We start from the raw sequence: 26761 nt of genomic DNA, 5'->3' as shown, positions 1-26761 counted from the left end.
TGGCTTTAATATTTCACTTATTGAAAATGGCAAACTGCTGAATATGCTTTGCATTATTTCAATGAAACACTGCATGCATACATTGTTTCAGTACATACTATTCAAAAACAATAACCATTGTGTATTCTACAATGTAGACCAAAGGTAATTACAGAAACCTAAAACAACGGGTTTCAGAAATGTGGTACATGAAAGCTTCTCAACCTGAATGATCATCTCCTAGCAGCTTTGTGTCCCTCATGCTAAGCTCTTAACCTTACTGAGGTTGACAGTGAATGGAGTCCCACGTCACTGTTCTGTATTTAACAATGCAGCAGCAGGATGGCTACCATGCAGTCTCTTAAAAGAGCTGTATGGAGGTCAACGTTGAAGAGGAGGAGGGGGCTTTCCCCCCAGCAGACAGACCCTGGGGGCCGGGGGGCCCTCAGGCAGGCAACAGCGCAACAGCTGTTATGTGCTCAATGGCCCCTTTTGTTCTCTCCGCACAGACGCTGGTGGCAGCAGCAGCAGGTGCCCATTGGATGATCTCCCAGCCACCACCGCCAAAAGTCACACCTAGTCGGAGCTCTGTGTCCCCTGTCTGCCACTAATATTCATAATGCCATGAACCGCTGCGACGTGATCCAATAAAGAGTTCTCGAAGTTCGGGTTAAAACACATGAGAACTGGTTTCGATGCTGATTGTATTGTGTTACATTTTTATTTATTTAGGATGAAGAATGTTTTGAAGCAATTTTGTCCTCAAGACAAATCTAGTGTGGGTTTCAGTTTGGTTTTTAGGAGAGAGGATATCTTGATATCTGTCTTTTTCATAGCTATTTTGTTATCACAGTTGGCAATTATGGCTAATTTTTTAAAAATAGATCGCAGAATTTAAAAAGTATATATATTTTATTGTCCCCATAAAGAAATTTGGACCACCACAAAGACACTGAACACTAGGGTCGGATATTAACGAGGGCTTGTGGCAAAAATGCCACATAAATTCAAGACAAAGGGGCAAATAATGCCCCTGCACAATTAATAACGGCTGTCTCGATTAAAATGAAATGTGAAATGAATAGAAATTTCCAATTCGCGTAATTACATTTAGATTTGCTCACAGCCTCCCAAATTAAAGTTGGTTTTACGCGCTGTTTTGTGCAGCGTTAGTTGAGCCTTATAACCAATCAAACGCGTTTCTGTTGAACTTCGGAATGCATTGACCAATTAGAGGCGCTTAGATTAGTCAGCGCTGAAAACGCTGGAGCTGCGTTAAGTGCGTACGCTCGCGAATTCCTTCATCATAAACAACACGGTGCAGATACGATAATAATTTCGTAGCTTAAGTGATTATAATGGGAGTTTTAGCATAACTTGTGCTAAACTTGGCTAATGGCAATGTTTGTCTATGAAGCCAAAATGTCAATGTTTCTATAGCGATGTCAACAAGTTAATCATTATTACAATATAAAGAGCAAAAATCTACAATAATGATTTTTGGCATAATATATGCAGCCCTATGATCACCTGTTTTTTTTTTTTTTTTTTTTTTTTTTTTTTACATGTATAGTTTAGATATAATTTTAAACAGTCTGCTATTGACAGCAGTTTAATTGAGAAAACTGAAGTAGTCATTAAAGACAGCATATGTTTTTTAGAATAATACGGTGATTCTAAAAATTAAAATAAAAAAAAAAAAAAAAAAAAAAAAACCCGATATCAATTGGAAGTATTGCCCCTTAATGAAAAATTTCATTTTTACCCTGCTGAACACTGACATTTACAGTCATTCATATCACAGATTAATTAAAATACTGAACAATACTACTTTTAGGAGAAAAAAAAAAAATAATAAAACCTGGCATTTTCAAAGTATTCAGTGATTTTTGTAATCCCAGTTGCATCTTATCTTAATGTATCTTATTGTCCCCATATGGAAATGTAAACCCACAAAGACACTAAACGCAAATATTCACAGTAATTCATACCATAAATAAAATGCAATACTAAAAAAAAGTCTTATCAGAGTCAAAGTCAACTTTACTGCCATTTTAGCACATCACATGGCAATGGATATAATGGATTAAAGTAAAACAACCTAACAAACAAACAAACAAACAAACAAACAAACACTTCTGTAATGTAAACAGTGACACATGTAGCTAGTATACAGACAATATATATATATAATAGAAAATTATATTTTTGAATGAGGTAGAATTATGGTAGTTACATCTTTGGTTTGTATGTCACTCTTAGTCCATCTAACCTGACCAAAACCTCTGTGTTTAAGATCTTAGTCTAGTCTAAGCCACTTCATGCAGTAGTGCAGCAGACACAAGAACGAGTTTCTTTTCAGATTAACAATAGGGTCAGCTTTCCAGTCCTTGAGTGAATTGCTTGTTTGTAATTGTTAATTGAGTAGTTCAGGTGCTGTCAGGGTTGAAATGTATAATCAGCCTACATGCATTAATGAGTTTGTGTTGTGTTGTTCTGTCTCCTGTACGACACGGGGTGGGGAGTAAATTGTTTTAGATAATTCATTTAGATGACTCAGTTTTAGGCAAAATAAACGTGCTTTTCTCGGGTTGTTAGCGAGCCATCTTCATCAAAAGCCCCCTACGGTTCATAGAGGTAGCGGGGGCTAAAAAGCTATATTCACACACACAACTTTTCTCCAGTTCAAATGAGAAAATTCAATCTTCATCATCTCATTTTCACTGAGAACAGTTCAACTAATGGGGTAGAAGTGATTGTGTTTTTTTATAATACAATATTTTTATAATAAAAGGGGGAAAAATCATGATTTAGTGAGTCTCTTTATTTTATAGTTTGCCATACAATCTAATAATCCTTATCAACCCAAAATAGTAAGTAGTAAGTTTTTACTAATTTTTATTTTCCATTTTTTCCCCTCAAACTTCTAGTAGTGGTATATAATATATATATATATATATATATATATGTATATTGTGTAACAAGCTAAAACAACAAAAAGGCCTACATGCAGTATACAGTGCTTTTTAAAATCCTGTTATTTATTTTTGCATTCTTCGCTCCAAAATAACTTTTTAAAAACTTTAAAAAAAAAAATACAATATTGTTTGAAAGAAAAATATTCATTTAAGTTTCGCTATTGTTATAACGACAAATGCGTTCCATGAGCTGTCAAACTCAACTGTCACGGAAGCTTTCCCGCGTAACCACGTGGCAGCAACTGTTTACACACGTGACTCGTTGAGTGGCCTCGACGTCATCAAAAGTCAAGATGGGCGCGGTTTGAGCTCAAATCAGCGTGTCATGCGCAGAAACTCAAGCAAATGTGCAGTTGGACGAGATTTTAGCGGTTTATTTAAATTTATTAGGTCAGTTTCCCCATCCATTGTTGTCATCAAATAATATTTATTGTGTTTTATTACAATGACACACCCATGGCTCAGTCCGCTTCAAAAGTATTTAAATACTTTTCCCCTCAGATTTTATGTAACGTTAACTGTATAGACAAACATATTACAAACATTAAGGCAAACTTTACGTGGAAGAAAAACTGCACTGACCTGTTCATTCATGTTTGTGATTATAGGAAGGATTAAGTGAATTTCAGAATTTGAATTGGAATGAAGAGAAGTATTTCACCCTGGTATGTAAAATGAATTTAGTCCAAGTGTTATTAAAATGATCTAGATTAGATTACAAATGCTTGAAATGACATAAAATAGTGTATATGTGCATCTAGAAATAATTAAACAACATATTGTTTGTTTAGTTTACAATAGGAGGCACAATGAGAATTTCTTCATGTCACTGGAATTCTACTGAATTCAGTTTTGAATAGAGGGTTTGCACTTACATCATGGTTTGGTCAGTTACCCGGATGGCCGGCCATATTGGAGATACTCGGATGTAAACAACGGCATTGATTGCACAGTTAATGCACTACTAAATACATTGTTCTTCTAATTTATGCTGTCTAAACCACTTAAAAAATGTGCGGAAGCTGCTAAATCATATAGAAAAGGACTTACTAAGCAGGAAAGAGAGCAAATTAAAGTTAATAGGTGGCAAAGATACGTATGGGCAGTATTAATTAAGATATTAGCTTAGTATTTCACCTACCTGACTGGAAATGATAAAAACAAACACAAATGTGTCAGGATTCTTGCACTTGGAAATCCTGGTTCAGTTTGGCCAAGCACAAATGCCTTTTGCTCCTCAGATGTTTTTTTTTTTTTGCACTCTTCTCCTTGATTTGGTGAAATTTTGGCAGTCTATAGTACTCCAAATGTTTTTCTTGGTCTGACTGATTAGTACAGCCCAAAACATGACAATAATTGATCATTTTCAGCAGAAATAATCAGAAAAATGTGCGAGTTTGGTTCAGTTCAGTGGCATTGTTTACGTTCAGTGGCGCCAATACGACCAATTGATAACGCATTGTAAAAACACTTTTGAAATTCTGCATCCTGCACAACTCTAAACATGAGGAAATGTCTGAATGTATAATATTCCTGTGAAATATTTTCTTGCACTGTGCAAGGATGTTGTTAGGCAGCAACCAGGCTTTGAAGTCATGCTCACTTCTGTCTTGGCATATGCAAAGCTCCTGTACAGACTGCTCAGACTGGTGTTTGACATATATTAGCATATAGACCTTAGTCAGGCTAGTGCCATCTTTAATTTTTGACAGAAGTGAAAAGGAGGCTGTGAGGGATAGAAGTACAGTGTGAAATATTGTACTGTTGTTTAACAACTAGGGATATAACACTATCAAAATCTCACAATACGATAACATTGAGATATGAAGTCTTCGATACACTATTAAAAAAAAAAATTCAAAATGAAGAGCTCCAACCCATGTTCTGAACTATCAAAACATAAGTCAGAAAAAAAGTAGGTGAATTGACTTGTACCTGAACTTTAAAGGCGCTCAACCCTCTTTTAATATGTGATATGCTGTCTCAGTCATAATAGTAACAACAATGACAGTATTGCCATATGTTGTAAAACAACTGCACTACAAAATAAATGAAAATTAATATTTCATAAATATATTATTTTTGCTTTGCACTACAGTAGGGAAATTACGATACTTCTTTCCTAATTTCTACACTTGAAAGAAATATTTTGAATTTGGACTGCAGTAACGTTACCTATTTTAGGTACCTTGTTTTAGTTAGTTTGACAAAACGTAATGGCCCAATAATGGCCCAAAACACAACTTTAATTACCTTTTATGTTAGAATAAGAAGTTTGAGTATGTTTTAAAAGCTACGCGTTTGGCCCCGAAGGCCAGTCGTTTTATATCGTCATGTGACCATGATAATATCAGGACAGTTTTGCTATTGCGATATCACGATATTGATAATACTGTTATCCCTATTAACGACATAATGATTGTTTATCTTACAAAACATCTTTAAATTAGTGCTGTGCAACGATTAATCGTGATTAATCACATCCAAAATAAATGTTTGTATTATACTGTGTAGATTTATTAGGTGTCACTGCCCTCCAAAAGTTTGGAAACACCCCTGGCAAAGTGTGGTTTTGGACGATATCAGCATAAATCCTTATCTTTTTTTGGTGCAAATACATTTAAGTAACTTGACATTATCATTGAAGACCAGCAATAATCATTTTCATTTTTGGCAATATATACATGTCAAAGTCAGACATGCTTCTTTGCCAGCTGTGATGCCTGGTTACTGGTTTAAACTTGGCCCAGGTTTTTAAAAGATTTTTGGGTCAGCACACCTTAACAGCTTCAACAACTGATTGCCAATTAAGTTTAGAATACAATGAATTTAGGCCCAGATTATGCAGAGCTGTAATAGCTGCTAATGGTGGATATTTTGATGAATCGAAAATGTACATTTCTATGTATCAACTGTTTATGTAATAAAATATGTTTTCATAGTTTGTGTTGTCCCTTATCAGTGCAGAATTATCACAAATTAAAAAGGATTCATGCCAATATTGTCCAAAACCCCACTTTTCTAGGGCATTTCCAAACTTTTGGAGGGCAGGGTATATAAATACACACACATGCATGGATATATTTAAGAAATACATGTATACATAATAAATGTACACCGTACACGCATATATATTATGTAAACAAAAACTTTTATTTTTGATGCGATTAAATCATGATTAATTGTTGTACAGTACTACTTTAAACATCAGTAGACAAAAACTCCATAAAGCAAAAAGTTGTGAGCTGTGAAAATCAATACACACACTTGTGGTCTGTGCGCTTGACCACGTGTCTACATTCATGACATATTTTGACCATAAGTTTTCGAACTTTAACCAATGGGACACACTTACAACATACTATTGTAAAATGTAAGTAAGGTATTTACAGAGCTTTATTTACACATTTTGTACATTTAATACTTCACATATTATAAATAAACTTCTAAATTTCTGTTCAGTAGTCCCTATGCATGACACATTTTAATTGTGGTGCTTTTTTTTACAAAATACACATACATTATATTCTATGTAGTGTCAATTCAGTTATCTTACACTGCAAAGTTTTTCTTCGAAATCTTGTTATTTTGTTGAATTTAAGTTCCCAAACGTAGTGGATGATGGGATACGCTTAGCCTCAAATACAGCAGTTTTAGAGACAGTGTGGATTTAAGTGCATTAAGTGTACTTTTGCATGTTTCAGACCTGGGACAGATATGTGCACTAACTTCCTGTCACATACACGCATTCTGAAGTGTCTAAGACCGCAAGTGTGTGTTTTGGGACGGGCCCAGAGTCTGTCTTGCTTTTATGCTTATTTGATCTCATCTGCCCCCTTGCTCTCATACTCCCCCTCCGGTTCGGCACAGAAAAAGAAAAACACCCACAGACTGCAGTGGAAACCAATGTGGGGGGTGTTTGTTATGAAATCGTAAACCACCAATACCTATTACGTTTTTAAGCATCAAATCATATTGTTAAGCCTGTCAGTATCATCTTGACATGTTTCTGCTGTGTGCGTTTATACAGAAACATTTGTTCCCAATCTCAGCTTTTTTTTTTTTTTTGGCCCAACGATGACACATTCCCATGAAGCTTTATATGAGTCAGAGAACAACTGTTGAGCCTGTTTTTAAACACGTGCAGCCCCTCTATATTGAACACAGAAGAGGGTTATGTATGTGTCAGATTTCTTCATTTGCATGCTATTTGCTTGTGAATGAATCGCATATGTCCGGGTGAGTTTGCGTTTGCCGCCCCCTTATGGTTGAATAGACAAACTGCTTCACTGATCCGGCATCAGCTGGGCTGAGCTCACCCCAGCTGTCTCTGGGCACTGCTCCCAGTCTATTTAAAACAAGAAGAGGAGGGTGAATATAATCAGGGCTCATCTTTGTTGTATATCAGATTAAGAGGAACCCTTCGTCTGTTCTATGGGGGTGGACAGTAATTTTGCTGTTTTGTTTGCTTGCAAGACAGCGTGATATTTCAAAAGTATACAGACAATTGGAAAGCCTTTTGCTGCAGAATGAACAATTTGCGGTTCGGTGTTCATCATCCTCACGCTGATTTCTTTTTATGCTTAAGCGTTTAGAGTAAAAAGATTTGCGTGGTTTGTGGAAGTCTGAAAATAAATGATCCGATGTCTGAACGGCAATTAAATTTCCTAAGAGCGCGAAGGCTCCCACCCTTACGCCCAGATTACCTGACGATAAAGAACATTGGGAAAGATCTGCATAATGTAATTATGTATGTTTTACTGTAATTGTTGTGCTTGATAGCTTCAGAAAGAAGCTGCGGGCTTTTCGATTTATTTGTGTTTAGATCATCAGGGACCTCTGTTCCTTTTAGGTATTATGCCGCTTCGGCTGTGCGTGTGTGTGTGTCAAGTATGAGGGCCGTTTCCTGTCGACTCTGCCGCGTGTATTCTCTGTTCATTGTAATGCCTTTAATTAAAGTGATTTTATTCACAGGCACACAGCTGGCATCGGCGACTTTCCATTAGGCATCTGAGTGGCCGCCTCGCTGGTGGGAGGACCCGCACTGGGGCCGCTTCCTGGGGAACACAATACTAGTTTCATCTCCCCTCTGAGTTTGTTGTGTGTTTTGAATTTATTAATCATTGATTTTAATGCGTGCCTCTTGACAGTGGCAGCTACCCATGCATTAATTAATTCCTGAGATCCTCTTTTACAAAATGGCATTTAGAAACAATGCAGGGTCGGCCAGGGTTGCCTCTGACCTATAAAGAGATGTGCTGCATGCGAAATGTCAAAATTTGCTTTTATTTGTTCGTCGTTGTGGCGCTTCTTCACAGGTTTTATTGGCTCTTTTTTATGCTGATGGCAGGGCGATATAAAGGCCTATTTTTTCAGCCATTGAAATATACCAGTAAATAAAGTTCTTTATGTTTCCGCTGCTCTTTAGGCTCAGGCGTTTCGCTGAAATCGCTTCTTAAACTCACCTGCTTTGCATGTGCTGGCAAGCAGTCAATCGTGGAGCGAATTGTTGGTCTTAAGTTGCGAAGAAAGGTGCTTTGGGCTGACAATAGCTAGACTGTGTTTATCCGTTCAGGTCTTAAGGAAGTATGTTAAAAAATTGCCCTCAGTGAATTGTGTGGATTAAAAAGACAGATTAGATCTCAAAGGATGCATAAGGGAGCCGAATTTGAATTTGGAGCAGGATTTGAATGCATTCAGAGTCGCTTTATTTTTTTATTTATCGAAGAAGGGGGGAAAACACTTATTCATCCATTTAAATGAGTAAATAGTCTGTGCGCTTGAAAAGATAAAAGCTATGCTCATAATCCGTATTGACACTCAGAGATGCGGAAAGGAAGATTCCTAACACCCATCCGCACCCTGCCCCGCTGAAAGGGCCTGATCCCCATTCAGAAGGCAGACCTAATGCTAAAGATTTCCTGACAGATTTCTTTCACTGGATTGATCAGGACATGTTGCTAGTAAGCGAGCGCGCCCAGAGAGACGTTTAGGAGGGCGTTCGGTTAGCAGGTGCTTATCACTTGTCTCAAGGAGCTTCTACCAGCCACTGAGAGCCTGATTGTGTCTGATGGCGTTCGTTGTGCTTACGTGGTAGAACGGCGGGAGATGCTCAGTTGTCCTGATACGAGAGCCTTGCAGATGTCTTCTTTAACCTGGAAAACTTAAAGGCACAGTTCACCCAAAAATTAAAATTCTATCATTATGTACAGCAGTAGTTCACTTTCAAAACAGAAATGTACAGATAATGTACTCAACCGAGATGTTTATTCCTTTCTTTCTTCAGTCGTAAAGAAATTATGTTTTTTGAGGAAAACATTTCAGGAATTATCTCCATATAGTGGACTTCAGTGGTGCCCACGAGTTCGAATGTCCAAAATGCAGTTTAAAAGCAGCTTTAAAGAGCTCTAAACAATCCCCCAGCCACTGTCATGTATACGAATGAAACAGTTTCACAGTCTTTTCAACCACACAGTTCATTATTACAAACATTCAAATAATCACAGAAGTACTGGGATAAAAGTTCATAGTCCGGATATAAACTCTGATATGTATGGTAGAGATCAAAATAGAGTAAATCATCCTTTTGAAAGTTAATTTGACATTCCAAATAATGTTAAAGATTTATCGATTACGTTGTTATGCCAGTAGATGGTGAAATGGCGCTGTTAATAATGTTTTTGTCTTTGATCATTCATTCAAAAACACTGATTCATCCAGTAATGAACCAAGTAAATCTTGAGTGAATCACTGAATCATTTACTTATAAATTCGGCCTACATGTCATTTTGTTTAGTTGTCTAATGTTTTTTTCTTCAGAATCGTAAGAGAACCACAACTTCCATTTAAAAAAACAACAACAACAACAACTCAATTTATCCAGAATCATGCATCTCTATTTTGCAAACAGCTCTTAAGTGAATCTTGTTTTTATGTAGCTTGTTGATTTTTATTCATGGTATTCAGCTGCAACTAAATGTTTAGCAAAAAAAGAAACAGACTAAATATTCTTGATATCATCTTTTATTCACATTGGAATCTAAACTAGGAATCTAAAAGAATCAGAATCGATAAGCAGAATCGAAATCGGAATCGGAATTGTTAATATTTTAACGATACCCAGCCCTATATTTGGAAGATGAAGGTGAAACACAGCATTTAAAACTTTGATTTGAGGTAGGGTTTCACGATATACCGGTTTATCGCGAAGTAAAGTGTTTTCACAGCGTGTCAACAATTGGCCGTATTGGCGGCACTGAACGTAAACAATGCCACTGAACTGAACAAAACTCGTACCACAGACTGCCAAAAGTTATAACATAAGAACAAGAGGTATTACATATTCATGTCAAATTACAATAGATGCTAGAAAAAAAAAAAGAAAAGAGAAAAAAGAAAATTACATACAATTCAGTGCTTTCAGAGAATTACATGTTTTCATTGCTTTTTTGATTGTTATTGTTACATATAATGTAAAGTCATTAGTAAAATGGGAAAAATTTGGTCTACATTGAGCCCACTTTTTCTTATGTATATGGTATTTCTCTAACAAAATAAGCAATTGCATAATGTGCTGTTCTTTACAATTAAAATTTTCATTTTTTGTATAAAACAGCAGATCAAATATACAAATTTCTATCATACATTCCATCTTTCTGTTAATATAGAATTCCACATCCTTCCAAAATAATCTTGAGTAAATACAAAAAAAAAAAAAAAAAAAAGCAAAATAGTTTCTTTTTCTTGACCACAAAAATCACAATTAAGTGTTTTGTAAGACACTTCTTTAATTTTGTTATTGATGCAAAACTTATTTGGTAACTTCCATGCTTTAACCCAAGAGATATTACCAAATAAAGAAGACCAAAAAAATCTTGCAATTTTTGAAGAAATTCATAATATGACAACAAATACCCATGAGAATTAACTAACTGTCTTAATTGGACTGAAAGTTTGATGAGAAGCTGAAATGCAGGGTGATGTCATCAAAACCATTAATCCATATGGGCAGAAGTTAGAGACTGTAAGTTTAAGATAACTTTAAGGCTAACCATATTCATACTAAAAGCACAAAAAAAACTTACATTTTGATTTCATGGGGACATGGGGGAAAATGAATAGTACATATACGATAATATGACATAGATGATTTAATTCATACTCGACACCGGAGGGCGCCCTCTTGCAGAAAGTCCACAAGCGAGACTCATAGGCGTAATAAAACAAATAACTTTCCAGGAAATCCCATATATGGACAAAGGCATCCGGCTGTCGCTGTAGCGGAATAAAACGCAGAAGGAAATGTTTTGTATGATGAACATGATGAAAATCAGCATGCGATTTTAACAGTGTATGATCTGTGTTCTTCAAGCCATCTGAGGTATTTTCTTATGGACAATGTATATTTATATTACAAAGCTAATCGATATAGTCTTTATCACTGTGTAGCATACTATAAAATAAGAATCAGTTCACAGAAGGAAGTTACTTTAAACAATCGATCTACGCTATAACACAAGTTTCGAATAAAAATATGGAGATATTCTCATAAATTATAAGACTGACACAGTGCTACACTAAAAAGAGTTACCATTTTAATCTCTTCTGTTTAGTGTAACGTAATTGTTCCTTTTGTATGCAATGGTGTGATTATGGTCAAAATAAGAAAAAATAGATAAAGATTCATTTGATTGATAGCATTATTTATTTATTTATTTAATTCTATAGATACCAGAGATATTGCTATGGTGAATTGTTAAAGGAAAAGTCCACTGCCAAAACAAAAATTGACAGATAATGTACTCACCCCTTGTCATCCAAGATGTTTGTGTCTTTCTTTCTTCAGCCATAAAGAAATTATGTTTTTTGAGTTAAACATTTCAGCATTTTTCTCCATATAGTGGACTGATATGGTGCCCCGATTTTGAACTTCCAAAATGCAGTTTAAATGCAGCTTCAAACCATCCCAAATACGGTTGTAAACAAACCCAGCCGAGGAAGAAGGGTCTTGTCTAGTTATTTTCATAAAAATAATACAATTTATATACTTTTTGATGTCAAACGCTCGTCACTCTGCCTGAACTGTTTTTTTAACTGTTAGGGTATGTTGAAAAACTCCCATCTCATGTTCTCCCTCAACTTCAAAATCACCTTATATCGCCATTTTACCTTTTTTGTTAAGAGTGTTTGATCTTCTTTGCATGTTCACTTTGTACTTCTGCAGTGATGTAGTATGATTTTGAAATGATTTTTGAAGTTGAGGGGGAAAATATGATTGGGGTTTTTCGACATACCCTAACTGTTTTGAGCCAGAGAGAAAGGCAAGATGAGCATTTGAGATTAAAAAGTATTAAAATTGTATATTTTTAAATGAAAGTAACCAATCGTTTTGCTAGATAAGACCCTTCTTCCTCAGCTGGGATTGTTTACAACCACATTTGGGATCATTTGAAGCTGCATTTAAACTGCATTTTGGAAGTTCAAAATCGGGGCACCATATCAGTCCATTATATGGAGAAAATGCTAAAATGTTTTCCTCAAAAAACATAATTTCTTTACAGCTGAAGAAAAAAAGACATAAACATCTTGGATGACAATGGGGTGAGTACATTATATGTAAATTTTTGTTCTGGAAGTGGACTTCTCCTTTAAGGCCATGATAATCGTGTAGGAAGAATCTGATATTATGACAGCCCTAATCTCTCTCTCTCTCTCTCTCTATATGTAATATATATGTATAAATGTGTGTGTGTGTGTGTGTGTATATATATATGCACACACACATTAAAAGTCATCTTTCTCTCTATATATATTATGTATAAGTGTGTATGTATTTTACGTTTATTGCAAAATATGTATATTATAAAAATATTTAAGTAGTTTGAGAGTCTAGGGAAGCTGACTTTACATAATTACAATGGTTCATGGGCTGGCACTAAAGACTTCTTTTGGCAAGATTTGATGGCTACAATTATCTGGTGGACATTTTTTGAAGAATCATTGTTTTTTATCAGGATTTTTGAATAAATGAATGAATACATAGAAATAATGCAGACTGATGGCATCAACAAAAGCATATGCCATCGATTAAAAACCTTGTAACTCACAGTAGGTCTGTTTTTTAAAAGGTTTGTAATTATTGTTCAAAATCATTTCCTCTTTGAAGAAAACGAATGGGGTTTCACTCTATTGACTTACATTGAAACAAAAGAAAAAAAAAAAAGTCATACAGGTTTGGAAGAACTCGCTGTTAAATGGTGTACGAGTTTTCATTTTTGAATGCGGTAGCCTTTTGATACCCTGAACGTGTGAAGGATTCTCTCAGGAACTTTTCACTCTCTCACCGATTGATATCATCACAGGCAGCCGTTTTCGCAGTGTGCCTGTCCTCACCATTTTCCCCCCTCTTGTGTGTTTAAGGACCCCCTAAGCTCTGCTAGCCACAAAGCCTAAACGATGCTGCCCTTTCTTTTTTCCCTCCATCTGTAAAGAGGGAAGAACAGAGGCAAAGCGCGAGAGAGAAAGAGTGAGCCATCGATCAGTGCCGATCGTTACACGGCCCCGCACCCTGCCTCTCATTGTTTTTTATCTTGTCTCTCAAGCAGGGTGAACCCTTGTTGCCATGGCATCCCCCACACATTGGCGATGGCACTTCAACCCTTTAGCTTAATGATCTCTTGGCTGATAGCCTACTTGTCAGGCTGACTCGCTCTGTCAAGAAGCAAGGAGGATATTTGAATCGCTAGCATAACCATAACATCTCCTTACAAGCTATTTCCACTTTACTTGCACAAAAGCGGGGCACCCAGCCACCCCCTTCCCCCCCGTTCGCGCACACGTATATAGGCCCGCATTGATTATTTATTTCACACTCCTTGTACTTGGGCATTGTAGAAGTCTCCCGATGCCGAGTGAAATCTTATTTTACATGGAATGAAGCCAGTTCCTATTCATTCGGTGTCTTTTTTGTTTTTTAGTCATTACTTTAAACCATCACAGTGCTGGCAGATCAGAGCCGGGTGAAGGATTACCGTTCATATAAATAGCTGGCATTGATTCGGCAAAAAGAGAGACTTCTCTGTCATTATGGAGACAGAAAATCCTAATTTAGAAATGTGAACAAAAACGCTGAGCGTTCAATTCAATTCAGTAATCCTCCATATTGCATGAAATCAGAGGTGTCGTGTTACAATGCGCAGTTTAAGTCAGTGTGGAGATTTAGACAAAAGGTAGCGCCTGGAGCTATATCATGATGTACTGAGCTAGAAAATGTGTTCTTAGTCAGTGTTTCATTTCATCTCATTCAATTTTTTTTTGTTCATATTTGGAAGTACCCTCTCTACCTTTTTATTGCGGTATATGTACGGATCTCATTTAAATGTATGCGGTTAAGGCCTTTAATATTGAATCAGAGACACAGAAGCGTGGATAGGCCCTCGTTAATTAACGTATTTTCCTTTTCTGTCTCGCTCGCTGTTTCTTTCTCATTGTGTCTTTCAGGCGTGCCTAATCGTACATGACTTTGAGGAGACGACGCGCGCTACAATCCCAGCACGTCGTATTTGAATATGGACAGAAACAGATCAGACATTAGCAACTGCTATTGATCCTCAAATAGGGGCCGAGCTGTCTGTTTTCAACGCCGCTGCCCGGTCGATCCCATCTGACCTACTGTTCACAAGGTAAAAAAAAGAAAACAAAACGGGGAAGATTCTGCTCATAATTGGGTTGCGGCAGCAGTTGCTATTTTCATCGACATGAGAGGCTCATCATCTCCAATAACCAGTATCGCAAGATGGAGAGTTCAGGCTCTCGTTGTTCAGCTGTATTGTGCTAAACTGATGTTACACAAAGCCTGATGTTCTTTTATTTGAGGATGTACAGGTGGCGTGTTGTGGGTATATATTCAATTAATGCAAATAAAGTCAACATATGCTACCGTTCAGAGCTTTGGGATTGGTATGATTTTTTTTATGTTATTGAAAAAAGTCACTTATGCTCACCAAAGCTGCATTTACTGGTTGAAAAATGCAGTAAAAATGATCAAACATTGTTACAGTTTAAAATAATTGTTTTCTATTTAAATATACAGTTACAGTCAAAAGTCAAAAGCTTCCATACACCTTGCAGAATCTGCAAAATATTAATTTTTACCAAAACAAGAGGGATCATAAAAAACGCATGTTATTTTTTATTTAGTACTGACCTGAATAAAATATTTCACATAAAAGTCACATAAAAGAAAATAATAGTTGAATTTATAAAAATCACCCTGTTCAACAGTTTTCATACACTTGATTCTTAACACTGTGTTGTTACCTGAATGATCCACAGCTGTTTATTTTGTTTAGTGATAGTTGTTCATGAGTGTTTGTCCTGAACAGTTAAACTGCCTGCTGTTCTTCAGAAAAATCCTTCAGGTTACACAAATTCTTGTTTTGTTTTTTTTTAGCATTTTTGTGTATTTGGACCCTTTCCAACAATGACTGTATGATTTTGAAATACATAGTTTCACACTGAGGACAACTGAAGGACACATATGCAACTTTTACAGAAGGTTTAAACACTCACTGACGCTCCATACGGAAACGCAATGGTTTAAGAGCCGGGGGTTGAAAACTTTTTGAATTTGAAGATCAGGGTAAATGTAACATATTTTGCCTTCTGGGAAACATGTAAGTATCTTCTGTAGCTTTTGAAGGGCAGTGCTAAAAGAAAAAAAAAATATTATATTTAGGCAAAAATATAAGCTTTATTATTATTTTTTTTCCCTTTTCTGGAGCATCATTGAGCATTTGAACCTTCTGTAATAGTTGCGTATGAGTCTCTCAGTTGTACTCAATGTGAAAAGATGGATCTCAAAATCATACAGTCATTGTTGGAAAGGGTTCAAATACACAAAAATGCTGAAAAACCAAAGAATTTGTGGGACCTGAAGGATTTTTCTGAAGAACAACAGACAGTTTAACTGTTCAGGACAAACAAGGGACTCATGAACAACTATCACTAGACAAAAAACCACAGCTGTGAATTATTCAGGTAACAACACAGTATTAAGAAACAAAGGGATGTAAACTTTTGAACCAGGTTATTTTTTATAAATTCAACTATTATTTTCTTTTGTGGACCATATGTAAACGTCTTCTATGTGAAATATCTTATTCAGATTCTGCAAGGTGTATGTAAACTTTTGACCTTAACTGTATATTAAAACGCAATTTTTGCATTTTGCCTGTGATGGCAAAGCTGAATGTTTAGCTGCCATTACTCCAGTGTCACATAATTGTAACATGCTGTTTTAGTGCTCAAACACATTTCTTCCTATTATCAACATTGCAGTATTTTTGTGGAAACCTTGATACTTTTTCAGGATTCTTCAAGTTCAGTAGAACAGAATTGATTTAAAATGTAAATATTTTGTAACATTAAATATGTCTTTACTGTCACTTTCATTCTGAATAAAAATATTAAAAAATTGTACTGATCCCAAACTTTTGCAGGGACAGTGTGAATTAATAATTAATGCAAATAGTGCTTAACCCTGATGATTAGCAAGAACAAATATGTACATTACTCTGGCAACAAACTACAACAGTACAGACATTGCGCTGAGGTTTTAACCAGATGAATATTAAAATTTCAACACAAACCGCCCTTGGCAAAATGTTAGAAAATGAAAATAAGTTTCCATTGCTAGAAAAATGCTATTGGCGATCATGTTAAAAAGCACATCGCTTATTTAAAATTTTTTCTTCAAGTTTCTCTATGCTTGACAGGTCTTCATGCATGTCAGGTGCAGGCCACCTGATTTCCTACCAGCTGTTGTTATTTATGTATGCATTTTAAATTTGTCCGAGCACACATCTCCAGATTTTAGTCCTTCGTTTCTGATGCGATGTAAATATTAATGCTATGAAATATGCCTGCTGACAGCTTAGGTAAGGATTATTTAAAGTCGGCTCCAAATTTCCATTCGCATCCTTTGGTATGAATGTATGCGCCAGTCGCAGGTTTGTGGGATTCCTCTATCTTGGTTTTGTTGGACCACAGCACAAAAATACATAAAATGTTTCATTTTAGTAGATCATGGAATAAACCCAGTGCGTTAAAATGCCCTGATTTAATGCTGCTGTTATGCAGGATGCTCGAGACAGGAACTACACATCTTCTCTGTTGCTTTATTGCATTGGCCATGTGCAAGCCTTGAATGAGTTGCAGCTCAAATTCTCTTTGAGCACCGAACCTTTTAATGCACTTCACTGGTTAGTTGTGATTTTGTGACACGGAACCACTCACCTGAATTAACACACTCCACCAAACGCACTGTTTCTTCTTACACCTGTGGATTAGTAGAAACAAGTGACTGAAAACCTGTGATTCCACTTACATTTTTTTTCAGTTGTATTCCAAATTACATTCAATATGTATTTTTGTTAGTTTATCGAACAGTTCTGATGTAAATGAGATGTAAAGGTCAGAATTGAGTTTTTGTCTTACAATTCATTTTTTTTCCTGCCACAAAGTAAAAAAAAAAAATTAAAAAAGGTAATTGTGACTTTTTCTCTGACAATTGACTTATTTTCTTGCAATTGCAAGTTAACGATATCATGCCATTCTAAGTTTATATCTTGCAATTGTGAGATTTGTAAGGAAAAAAATGTCAGATTGTCAAATAAAAAGTTGCAATTACCTTTTTTTTTGTAATTATTTTATTATTATTTTTTAAAATTCTGGCAGTGAATAAAAAAATTTAAAATGTTATTGTGACTTTATCTCACAATTCTGATTTTTTTCTCAGCGTTGCGTAACAAAAACTCTCAATTTCGAGAAATGAAGTGATTGTAAGATAAAAGAATGTTGCGAGTTTATATCTCACAATTCTGACTTTTGTTCAGAATTGTATTGTGAGATATAAACTCGCAACTCTGAGTAGAAAAGTCAGAAATGCGAGATGTAAACTCGCAATTGCAAGAAAAAAAGTCAGAATTGTGAGATAAAAAGTCACAGTTACCTTTTTTATTTTTATTCAGTGGTGGAAACAGTTCACTATGGAAGCCCGTTTTTGCCACTGAATAAAAAAATAAAAAGGTAATTGTGTGAATTTTTATCACACAATTCTGACATTTTTTTTCTCACAATTTTGAGTTTACATCTCACAAGTCTGACTTTTTTTCTCGCAATTGCTACTTTGGATCTCGCAATTTCGACATTTTTCTCAGAATTATGATATACAAACTCGCAATTGTGAGAAGTCCAGTTCTGATGAGAAAAAAAAGACTGATATGTTCACAGAACTGCGAGTTTATATCTCACAATTCTTACTTCATTTCTCAGAACTGTGTTTATGTCACACGATTCTGACTTTATTTTTTAAAATTGCGACTTTATATCTCGGAATTCTGACTTTATAACTCGCAATTGCGAGTTTATATCATGCAATTGCGACTTTATTTCTCAGAATTGCGAGTTTATATCACGCAAATCTGACTTTATAACTCGCAATTGTGAGTTTATATCTCACAATTCCGAGAAAAAAGTCATAATTGCGAGTTTGTATCGCACAATCCTGAGAAAAAATCATAATTGCGAGTTTGTATCGCATAATTCTGAGAAAAAAAGTCAGAATTGTGAGATAACAAGTCGCAATAACCTTTTTTAATTTTTTATTCAGTGGTGGAAACGGGCTTTAATAGTCCACTCTATGGACTGTGTACACTGGAGGAAAAAAGTGTGGGATTTACTTTGAAAAATACATTACATTACAAATACATTGCAAGTACATTTCCCAAATAATTACAAAGAAATAGCAAGTAGCACATTGAATTACACTTGAAATTTTGAAGACTGACATTTTTCTGTATTTTTCTTGTACGATGTGCTTAAATGTTTTTTTTTATTTACAGCTTTGAAAAAAAAAAGAAATGTGTGTGTGTGTGTGGATAGCAAAATAAAATAAACTGTGACATATTATACTCAAAAATTCTTCATATAGTTGACTACCAGTAAAATTGACAAAGTTTAACAAAGTTCTTGTCATATTTTATTACCATTTTCTAAACTATAGCGCATAAACAGTAATAATGTGAGAAATGTTGAAAGTGTCTGAAAAAATTTTGGTTTGACTGTCTATCTGTCTATCTATCTATCTATCTATATATATATATATATATATATATATATACATACATGTGTGTGTGTGTGTGTGTGACCCTGGACCACAAAACCAGTCTTAAGTAGCATGAGTATATTTGTAGCAATAGCCAAAAATACGTTGTATGGGTCAAAAAAATATAGATTTTTGCTTTTATGCCAATCATTAGGATATTAAGTAAAGATCTTGTTTCATGAAGATATTTTGTAAATTTTCTACTGTAAATATATCTTCATTTTTGATAAGTAATATGCATTACTAAGAACTTCATTTGGACAACTTTCTCAATAATTTTGTTTTTTTGCATCCTCAGATTTTCAAATAGTTTTATCTCAGCCAAATATTGTCCTATCCTAACAAATTTATTCAGCTTTCAGATGGTGTACAAATCTCAATTTCAAAAAATTGACCCTTATGACTGGCTTTGTGGTCCATGGTCACATATACACTCTACTCAACTCTATAGTGTATGAATTTCAGAAGGTTATTTTGTCATTTTCTTTTTTTTCTCTCTAAACTAAGTGCATCATTCAGGTTTTCAAAATGCACTTGTGTGAACACACTACTTATGCTATATATAATACCAAATGGATAAGTATGCAAATTGGGGTGCACCTCTTTATTTGACATTTCTTTCTTTGTGAGGTGTGAACATGGGGCAGCGTTGCTTCATCCAACTTCACTGTGTCCTTTTGAGCTCCCGTGATGTCCAGAGCTGGTTATGAATAGTCTGTCAGACAAAGAGTTGAATAAAGTCAATAAGGAATAAGTTCTCCCATTACTATTTGAGGCAGTTAGATGATGGATGCCTTGCATTTACCGCTAAGCGCTATCTAAAGCACTTATAGCCACTTTTCAACCCCCAGACAAGGCAAAAGTAAGCTTGACTTTTTATCTGCTTTTATCCCAGTGCATACTTGCCGCCTTTAAAAAAAAAATCCGTTTTACTATTTTATCCTCCCATAATGTGATATAGCGAGCCAAGCACTTCCTGCATATCATAAGGTATTGAAAGGTACAATTGAATTAGACTAAAGAGCTCTGAAGAATGGAGGGTACTCACATTCTCTTTTTTTGCTGTAAATTGACACTGAAATGGTCTGTCTCACGCCCTCTCAGATGGATAACTTGCATATTAACTGGCTTGAAGCAAATTGTGTCAAAATGGGGCAGAATGCAGTAAATGAGATATCTATCGCTTCAGATCGCATTTCCTCTCATCAGTGGCCTTCTTTATTTCCTCACTCCCGTTAATGGGAGTTTATGACGTCTGCTGATGACCTGACCTTGACTCCCCTTCCACGGCAAATGTACTTTGTTCCACAGAACTAGAGCACAGTTAGTATCCGCCAAATGAGGCGTGTAATTTGTGTTGCTAAACATCCCGCTTCTGACACCTGTGAACTAGTTAAATCAAGGGGCAAAAGCTTACGCTTCTCCCTTTTTTTTTCTGACATCGACGTCTTTCAGCTTATATTTTTCCGAGTCTTAGACTTAATCGGGGCCTCTCGTCAGATTGAGACTGTCTGGGAATATCTAACGCTCCCAAAAAAGAAAAGCTTTGAATATACATATGATTAATAATTAATTCCATACTTTATTCCCCTTTGAAAGTTATTATGCAGAATAAATATTTCATTTGAGTACAAGTCTTACATGACAAGTGCGCTAAGACAAGGGATAGTAATGGCACGCCGTTTGACAAGTCTGTGTAGGATTGCGGTCTGAGAGTTGGTCTCCCTTTCTTATAAATATAGCATTCAAAAGACGCCTCTATTTTTGGTCATTTCCCATGAATGAATTCCCTTTTCTGACTCCTTAAACATTAGTGGCACAGAGTGTTTTCAGAGCCCGTACAGATATTAGCGAGCTTGAATCGGAGCATCTCTCCCTCATGAATTGGTGAAGTTATTCCAACTTTAGATGGCTTGATCTGCGATGATGCGGTTTTTGTGCTTGCAAATGTGACAGGGGTTTCTCGTGTTTGAACTGGCTTGTTGTCTGTTGATATCTGTCTTACACCTCCTGATCCATCTGTCTTTCCTCCTCCTCTCCCTCTCTGTCTCCATCTTCTCTCTCTCTCTCTCTCTCTCTCTCTCTCTCTCTCTCTCTCTCCCATTTCCTGATGTGCCGCAGAGAGACACAATTATCCACTTCATTTGAGTCGCCGTGATAATGGTTGGCCCAGCCCTCTCGGGGAAATAGGTAGCAGTAATTGTGAATGGTGTAATGAGTGTGGAATTGTGAGCGTGCTGGGTGACACCATTAGAATCGACCCGCTCCTGACCTCAACCCCAACAACAAGTGAGACCCCCCAGCCCTCAAAGCACAGCAACCGCACCGCAGCCATTTCACTTCTCGGACAATTAATCCCAGCCTTCCTTCCATTTGTATTCCCACTGTTCCTCTCCTTCTCACCTCCTCTCCACTATGAATTTTGACACACTTAACTGGGCTTTTATCAAGTGCAGTGCAATAAATCAGACAGGATGTGACTTTTCGAGTCCCAGGGTTCCTGCCGCCATGGAAAACATTTGAAATATCAGGGAATTTCAAATGTTTTTAACATTGTGACTTCCATGCTTGGAAACAGTAACAGAAATAAATCAAATAGCAACATTTTGATAACAACATTAGTTAATAAAGTAGTTTTCATGTGAAGTAACCACAAACAATACTTTAACAGCATTTATTATCCTATTTTAAAGAGATAGTTCACCCAAAAATAAAGATTTTGTCATTAATTACTCACCCTCATGTTGTTCCAAACCTGTAAGACCTTCGTTCATCTTCAGAACACAAATTAAGATATTTTTGATGAAATTCAAGAGCTTTTTGAGCTTTTTTTAGACAGCAACGGTTCTACCACGTTCAAGGCCCAGAAAGGTAGTAATGAGATTGTTAAAATAGTCCATGTGACATCAATTGTTCAACCTTAAGAATACTTTTTTGCACAAAGAAAACAAAAATAACTTTATTTAACAATTCTTCTCTTCCCTGTCAGTCTTCGACACGTGTTCACAAGAGTGCCACGATGCATGTGAATTAAGTCATTATTTTTGTTTTCTTTAAGTGCAAAATTGTATTCTCGTAGCTTCGTAACATTACGGTTGAACGACTGATGTCACATGGACTATTTTAATGATGTCTCTACTAGGGCTGCCCACTAATATTCGACTAACCGTTAGTCGATGAGAAGAGGCTTGGTTGACCAAAATGTTATTAGTTGCAGAAAAAAAGTTCCAGAGGCGAAGTCACGCAGTCTGTGATGTACAAATCATTAATGGCTGGTCTATGTGGTAATACAGGACGTCCAAACACTTACCTATCATTCATCAACTTCAAATATGGCTTTTCATCTGGAAGATGTATGTATTAGCAACTTTACATGTCAACTCAATGTAATATTTACCTAGAAAAATGTGTGCTATTCAAGTGTCTGTGTGGAGTGTGGAAGCTGAACTGTAGCACGCAAATGGAGGAGCTGGTGTGGTCACCTGTACTTAAAATACTCCGTCATTTTTGGTCATACAGATAAAAGTAATACATCTTTCGAATCTGTAAAGACTCTACGTTTATTTCTGTATGCTTATAATAACAATGAAACATTGCGCTTTTGTAAAATAATGAAAGCATACAGGACAAGCTTTCTATCGTCTCGGCCTCTTTAAACGTAAGGGCGAAGCTTCAAAAACTACTTGTATACTAGACTTACGGACATGAAAAGTATATCTATAGAGAGTGAAATGTTTACTTTTAAATTAACCAACTCAAATAGAAAACAAATATTCCCAGATTATGTAATCCTTATGAAACATGCATACAGGCGCATCCACTACTGTAGAGATGATGAGTCAGTGTTGCCGACTTCATCTCTTAAGCTGAAAACAAAGAAAGCGCTAGTTTATCAATAAATTATTAAGACATTAAGGCAGTCTTCTTGCTGTTTTGCCCTGACACATTTGTAATTATTATATCTGCCGGTGCACCGTGGAAATATTTTTTTGTGTGCGCCTGAGTGCTTATAAGCCTTTAATTAAAGGCTAATTATTATTTATATGGTTTATTAATAAATGTGCGACTGAATAGACTGATGGTTAAAAATTTAGTTGAGGGCAGCCCAAGTCTTTACTACCTTTTTGGGCCTTGTACATTTCAGTTGCATTGCTGTCCATGCAGGGTCAGAAGGCTCTCGGATTTCATCAAAATATCTTAATTTGTGTTTGAACGACATGAGAATGAGTAGTTAATAACAAAATTTAAATTTTTCAGTGAACTATTCCTTTAATGTTGATTTCTACATAAACTATTGTTCAAAAGTTGGGCGTCAGTAGGATTAAAAAAAAAAGTGTTTTGAAAGTTGCGTGTACTTGTTTAAAATACAGTATAAACAGGAATTAATAACTGTTTCGTATTTTATTATTTATAAAAATCTAATATATTCTTATGATGGCAAAGCTGAATGTTTAGTAACTATTACTCCAGTCTTTAGGGTCACATGATCCTTTAGAAATCATTCTGATGAGGGTCTGGTACTCAAAATCAATATTTCTAATTAAAGTCAAAAACAACTGTGATGCTTAATAATTCTTCAGAAACTGTGATTTATTTATTTATTTTTTTCTACTTTTCAGGATTCTTCGAAAAGTTTAAAAAGAACAGAATTGATCTAAAACAGATATTTTGTGACACTGTAAATGTTGTCATTGTCACATTTGATCAATAATACTAAATAAAAGCATTAATTTATCACACTTTTACCATCACCAAACCCTTTGAATAGCAGTGTCCGTTTGTAACATTTTAGTTTGTAACTAAATTATTTATTTACTTATTATCATTAATTAATAATAATTATTAATTAAATTCTTATGAATTATTTAAATTGAATGATGAATGCTGTAAAAATGTGTTCATTTAAAAAAGATCTAATGCATTAACAACTGAACCTTATTGCAGGTGGATACAGTAATAGAAAGTAGAAAAGCAGTGGTCAAAAGGTGTGGGACCCCTGAAGTCCAAAAAGAAACAGGAGTGCTGCGGGTGGCACAGGTTACAGGTTGTTACCAGTTGCCGCATTGCATCTGACAAAAAGAGGATGATACGCCTCCCTCCAGCCTCCATTTAATCCTGCTGTAGGGTTTCTATTCACCTTTACCTTCCGAAAGCTTCTCCTGCTGCTTTCAGCTGCACGCTACAGCGTGTAAGTGGATCCATGTTAGATTTCGCCGTCGGAGTAGCTTGCGCGTTACTCAGAGGTTCTGACACCTTTGCACCTGCAAGCAGACAGGTGAGCGGAGCGCAGCGACGTGCCCCAATTATGCACCGTGGCAGTGCGTTAGTGAATGATCTGGCTGGAGAGAACGGTGGGGTGCTGAGGAACCGCAGGGGGCCTCCTGACCTGAGGTGCTATTAATCTGGGTGCAGAACAGCTGAGAAACAGCTCCACTTGTGTGTTTGATGAGCCGCTTATCATGGAGCCCCGCTGCTTTTGAGTGCGGATGTGTTGGGCTCTCTTTTAAAAATGCTTTGTATTAATTAACCCCCTACCCACGGCTCCCCTGTTCAGGCTGATCTCCGCTTGGCTTTTGTTCTTAATGTACTGACTTGAGGTGAGCGCATTTTTTGCTCGACGAGTAACCGAATGGAGCGATGGGTTCGTGAAGACTTGAGCCCTTAGCTAGCGAATGTGCCGGCGGCACGAGTTCCCAGTTTCATTTTGGGATTACATAGTGCTCTTTCAGTGCGTTTGACTTCTCAAATCCTTCAGTACTTTTACATCCAATTATCATTAAATTGCCATTAAAAGAACAGTGATTGGGGCTTGTCAGATGCCTAAACCATTCACATAATTTCATATTCCTTTTGCTCAGCAAAACAGCTTTTGCTTGTGTGGAATGCTTTTGTGAATCAGGCCCATTTTCTCAGCCTTAATTAAGGGCAGACAACAGGGCCTGTCTTGTAAAACTCAGCTGTACACTTAAACCAGCTGTCACAAAGCTGACATCAGTGTCTTAAATCCCCAGCGAGCAGGCCAGCGGTGACAGCGTCGTGGAAGAAATGTCCTTTGGTGGAAAGCATGATGTAGTCTTAAAGTAAAGCCGTGGCATCTCGTGGCAGCCACTAGCCTTTACGCTTTTAATGAGAAGTCCGTATCTGATTACGAGGACACAGATATCCGCCGAACTATTCAGTGTCATGAATAGAAATACTATGAAACTGGAATTAATGTGTGACCTTTGTATAATAACATTTAATTTTGACTGTTTGAACGGAAGCTTAAAGGTGATCTGGACTGCCCTGCGAGGGCTAAAAGAGATTTTCCCTATAAAATTGGTTTCAAAGAAAGGTGGTGCTAAGTCCACCCATACGATTTTTTACATTTATTACTGGCCTTTTTGCCAGTTTTATTATAGACGAAATTAAAGAGAAGACTGAAAATAATGGCGGGGAAGGAAGGGGAAATGGGATTTTTTAAATGGCGTGAGCCAGACTTAAACTTCTTTCGTCTGCGTAAGCATCAAAGCTCAGCAAGCTCAGAGTCAGAATGCAGTTACTGCTCCAGTTTATATTTCACTTTTCATCCACCCTCCATTTCAGCCTACTGGCAGAAATATGTGAAGTATTGTAAAATGAGTGAATAGGTTTGTACGCTACTGTTTGAAAGTTTCTTTTTTTTTTTTTTTTAAATCTTATGCTCACCAAGGCTGCATTTATTTGATCACAAATACTGTAAAAACAGTAATATTGTGAAATTTTATTACAATTTTAATAAGAGTTTTTCTTGTGATGGCAAAGCTGAATTTTCAGCAGTCATTTCTCCAGTCCTCAGTGTCACATGATCCTTCAGAATCATTCTAATATGCTGATTTTGTGCTCAAGAAACAATTATCGTTATATAAAAGCTAATAACAGTTAATTTCTTTTTGGAAATTATTATTATTATTATTTTTAAATGAAGGTCTTAAAAAAATATGCTCACCAAGGCTGCATTTTAATAACATATATGGTAAAAACAGTAATACTGTGAAAATTTATTACAATTTTAAGATTTTTTTTTTTCTGTGATGGCAAAGCTGAATTTTCAGTAGTCATTTCTCCAGTGTTCAGTGCCACATGATACTTCAGAAATTATTCTAATATGATTTGGTTTTGTTTTAAACTCTTTTTGGTGATTTGGTTATTTTATGGCAAAGCTGAACATTTGTTTTGATTTTAAACTCTAATATGCTGATTTGGTGCTCAGGAAACACTTATCGATATCAAAGCTGATAACAGTTGTGCTGCTTAATTTCTTTTTGGAGTTTTTTTGGAAAATTATTATTATTATTATTATTTTTTTCCTCAGGAATCTTTAGGGAACAATTCAAAAAAGAATAGCATTTGTTTAAAATAGAAATCTTTTGTAACAATGTGCAAAACATTTTTACACCTTTGATCAATTTAATGCATCCTAACCAAATAAACGTATTTACATATTTTTTTTTTTTTTAAAAAAGAAAAATAAATCTTACAGACCCCACCCTTTTGAAGAGTAATGGGACTTATTAGTAGTTTGATTTTCTTTCTTTTTTTTTCTTTTTTTTAATTCAGAAGCAATAAAGGTTCATTCAGAGTATTTGTACACATACTCAAAATGCACTTTAAGTTGTTT

At 35.9% G+C, this 26761-nt stretch overlaps 1 long non-coding RNA gene across 1 annotated transcript; it reads left to right on the top strand.

Annotated features, from left to right (window-relative positions):
• Positions 1-3255: 3255 nt before the first annotated feature.
• Positions 3256-14712, top strand: LOC127168999 (uncharacterized). The gene is made up of 3 exons (XR_007828169.1): positions 3256-3347; positions 3566-3622; positions 14457-14712. It is a non-coding gene; the product is annotated as an uncharacterized LOC127168999 (long non-coding RNA).
• Positions 14713-26761: the final 12049 nt, after the last annotated feature.

This window comes from Labeo rohita, chromosome 7 (genome assembly GCF_022985175.1).
Source record: "Labeo rohita strain BAU-BD-2019 chromosome 7, IGBB_LRoh.1.0, whole genome shotgun sequence".
Lineage (NCBI taxonomy): Eukaryota > Metazoa > Chordata > Actinopteri > Cypriniformes > Cyprinidae > Labeo > Labeo rohita.
The sequence above is the reverse complement of the archived record's forward strand: the minus strand, read 5'-3'. Positions and strand labels throughout refer to the sequence as shown.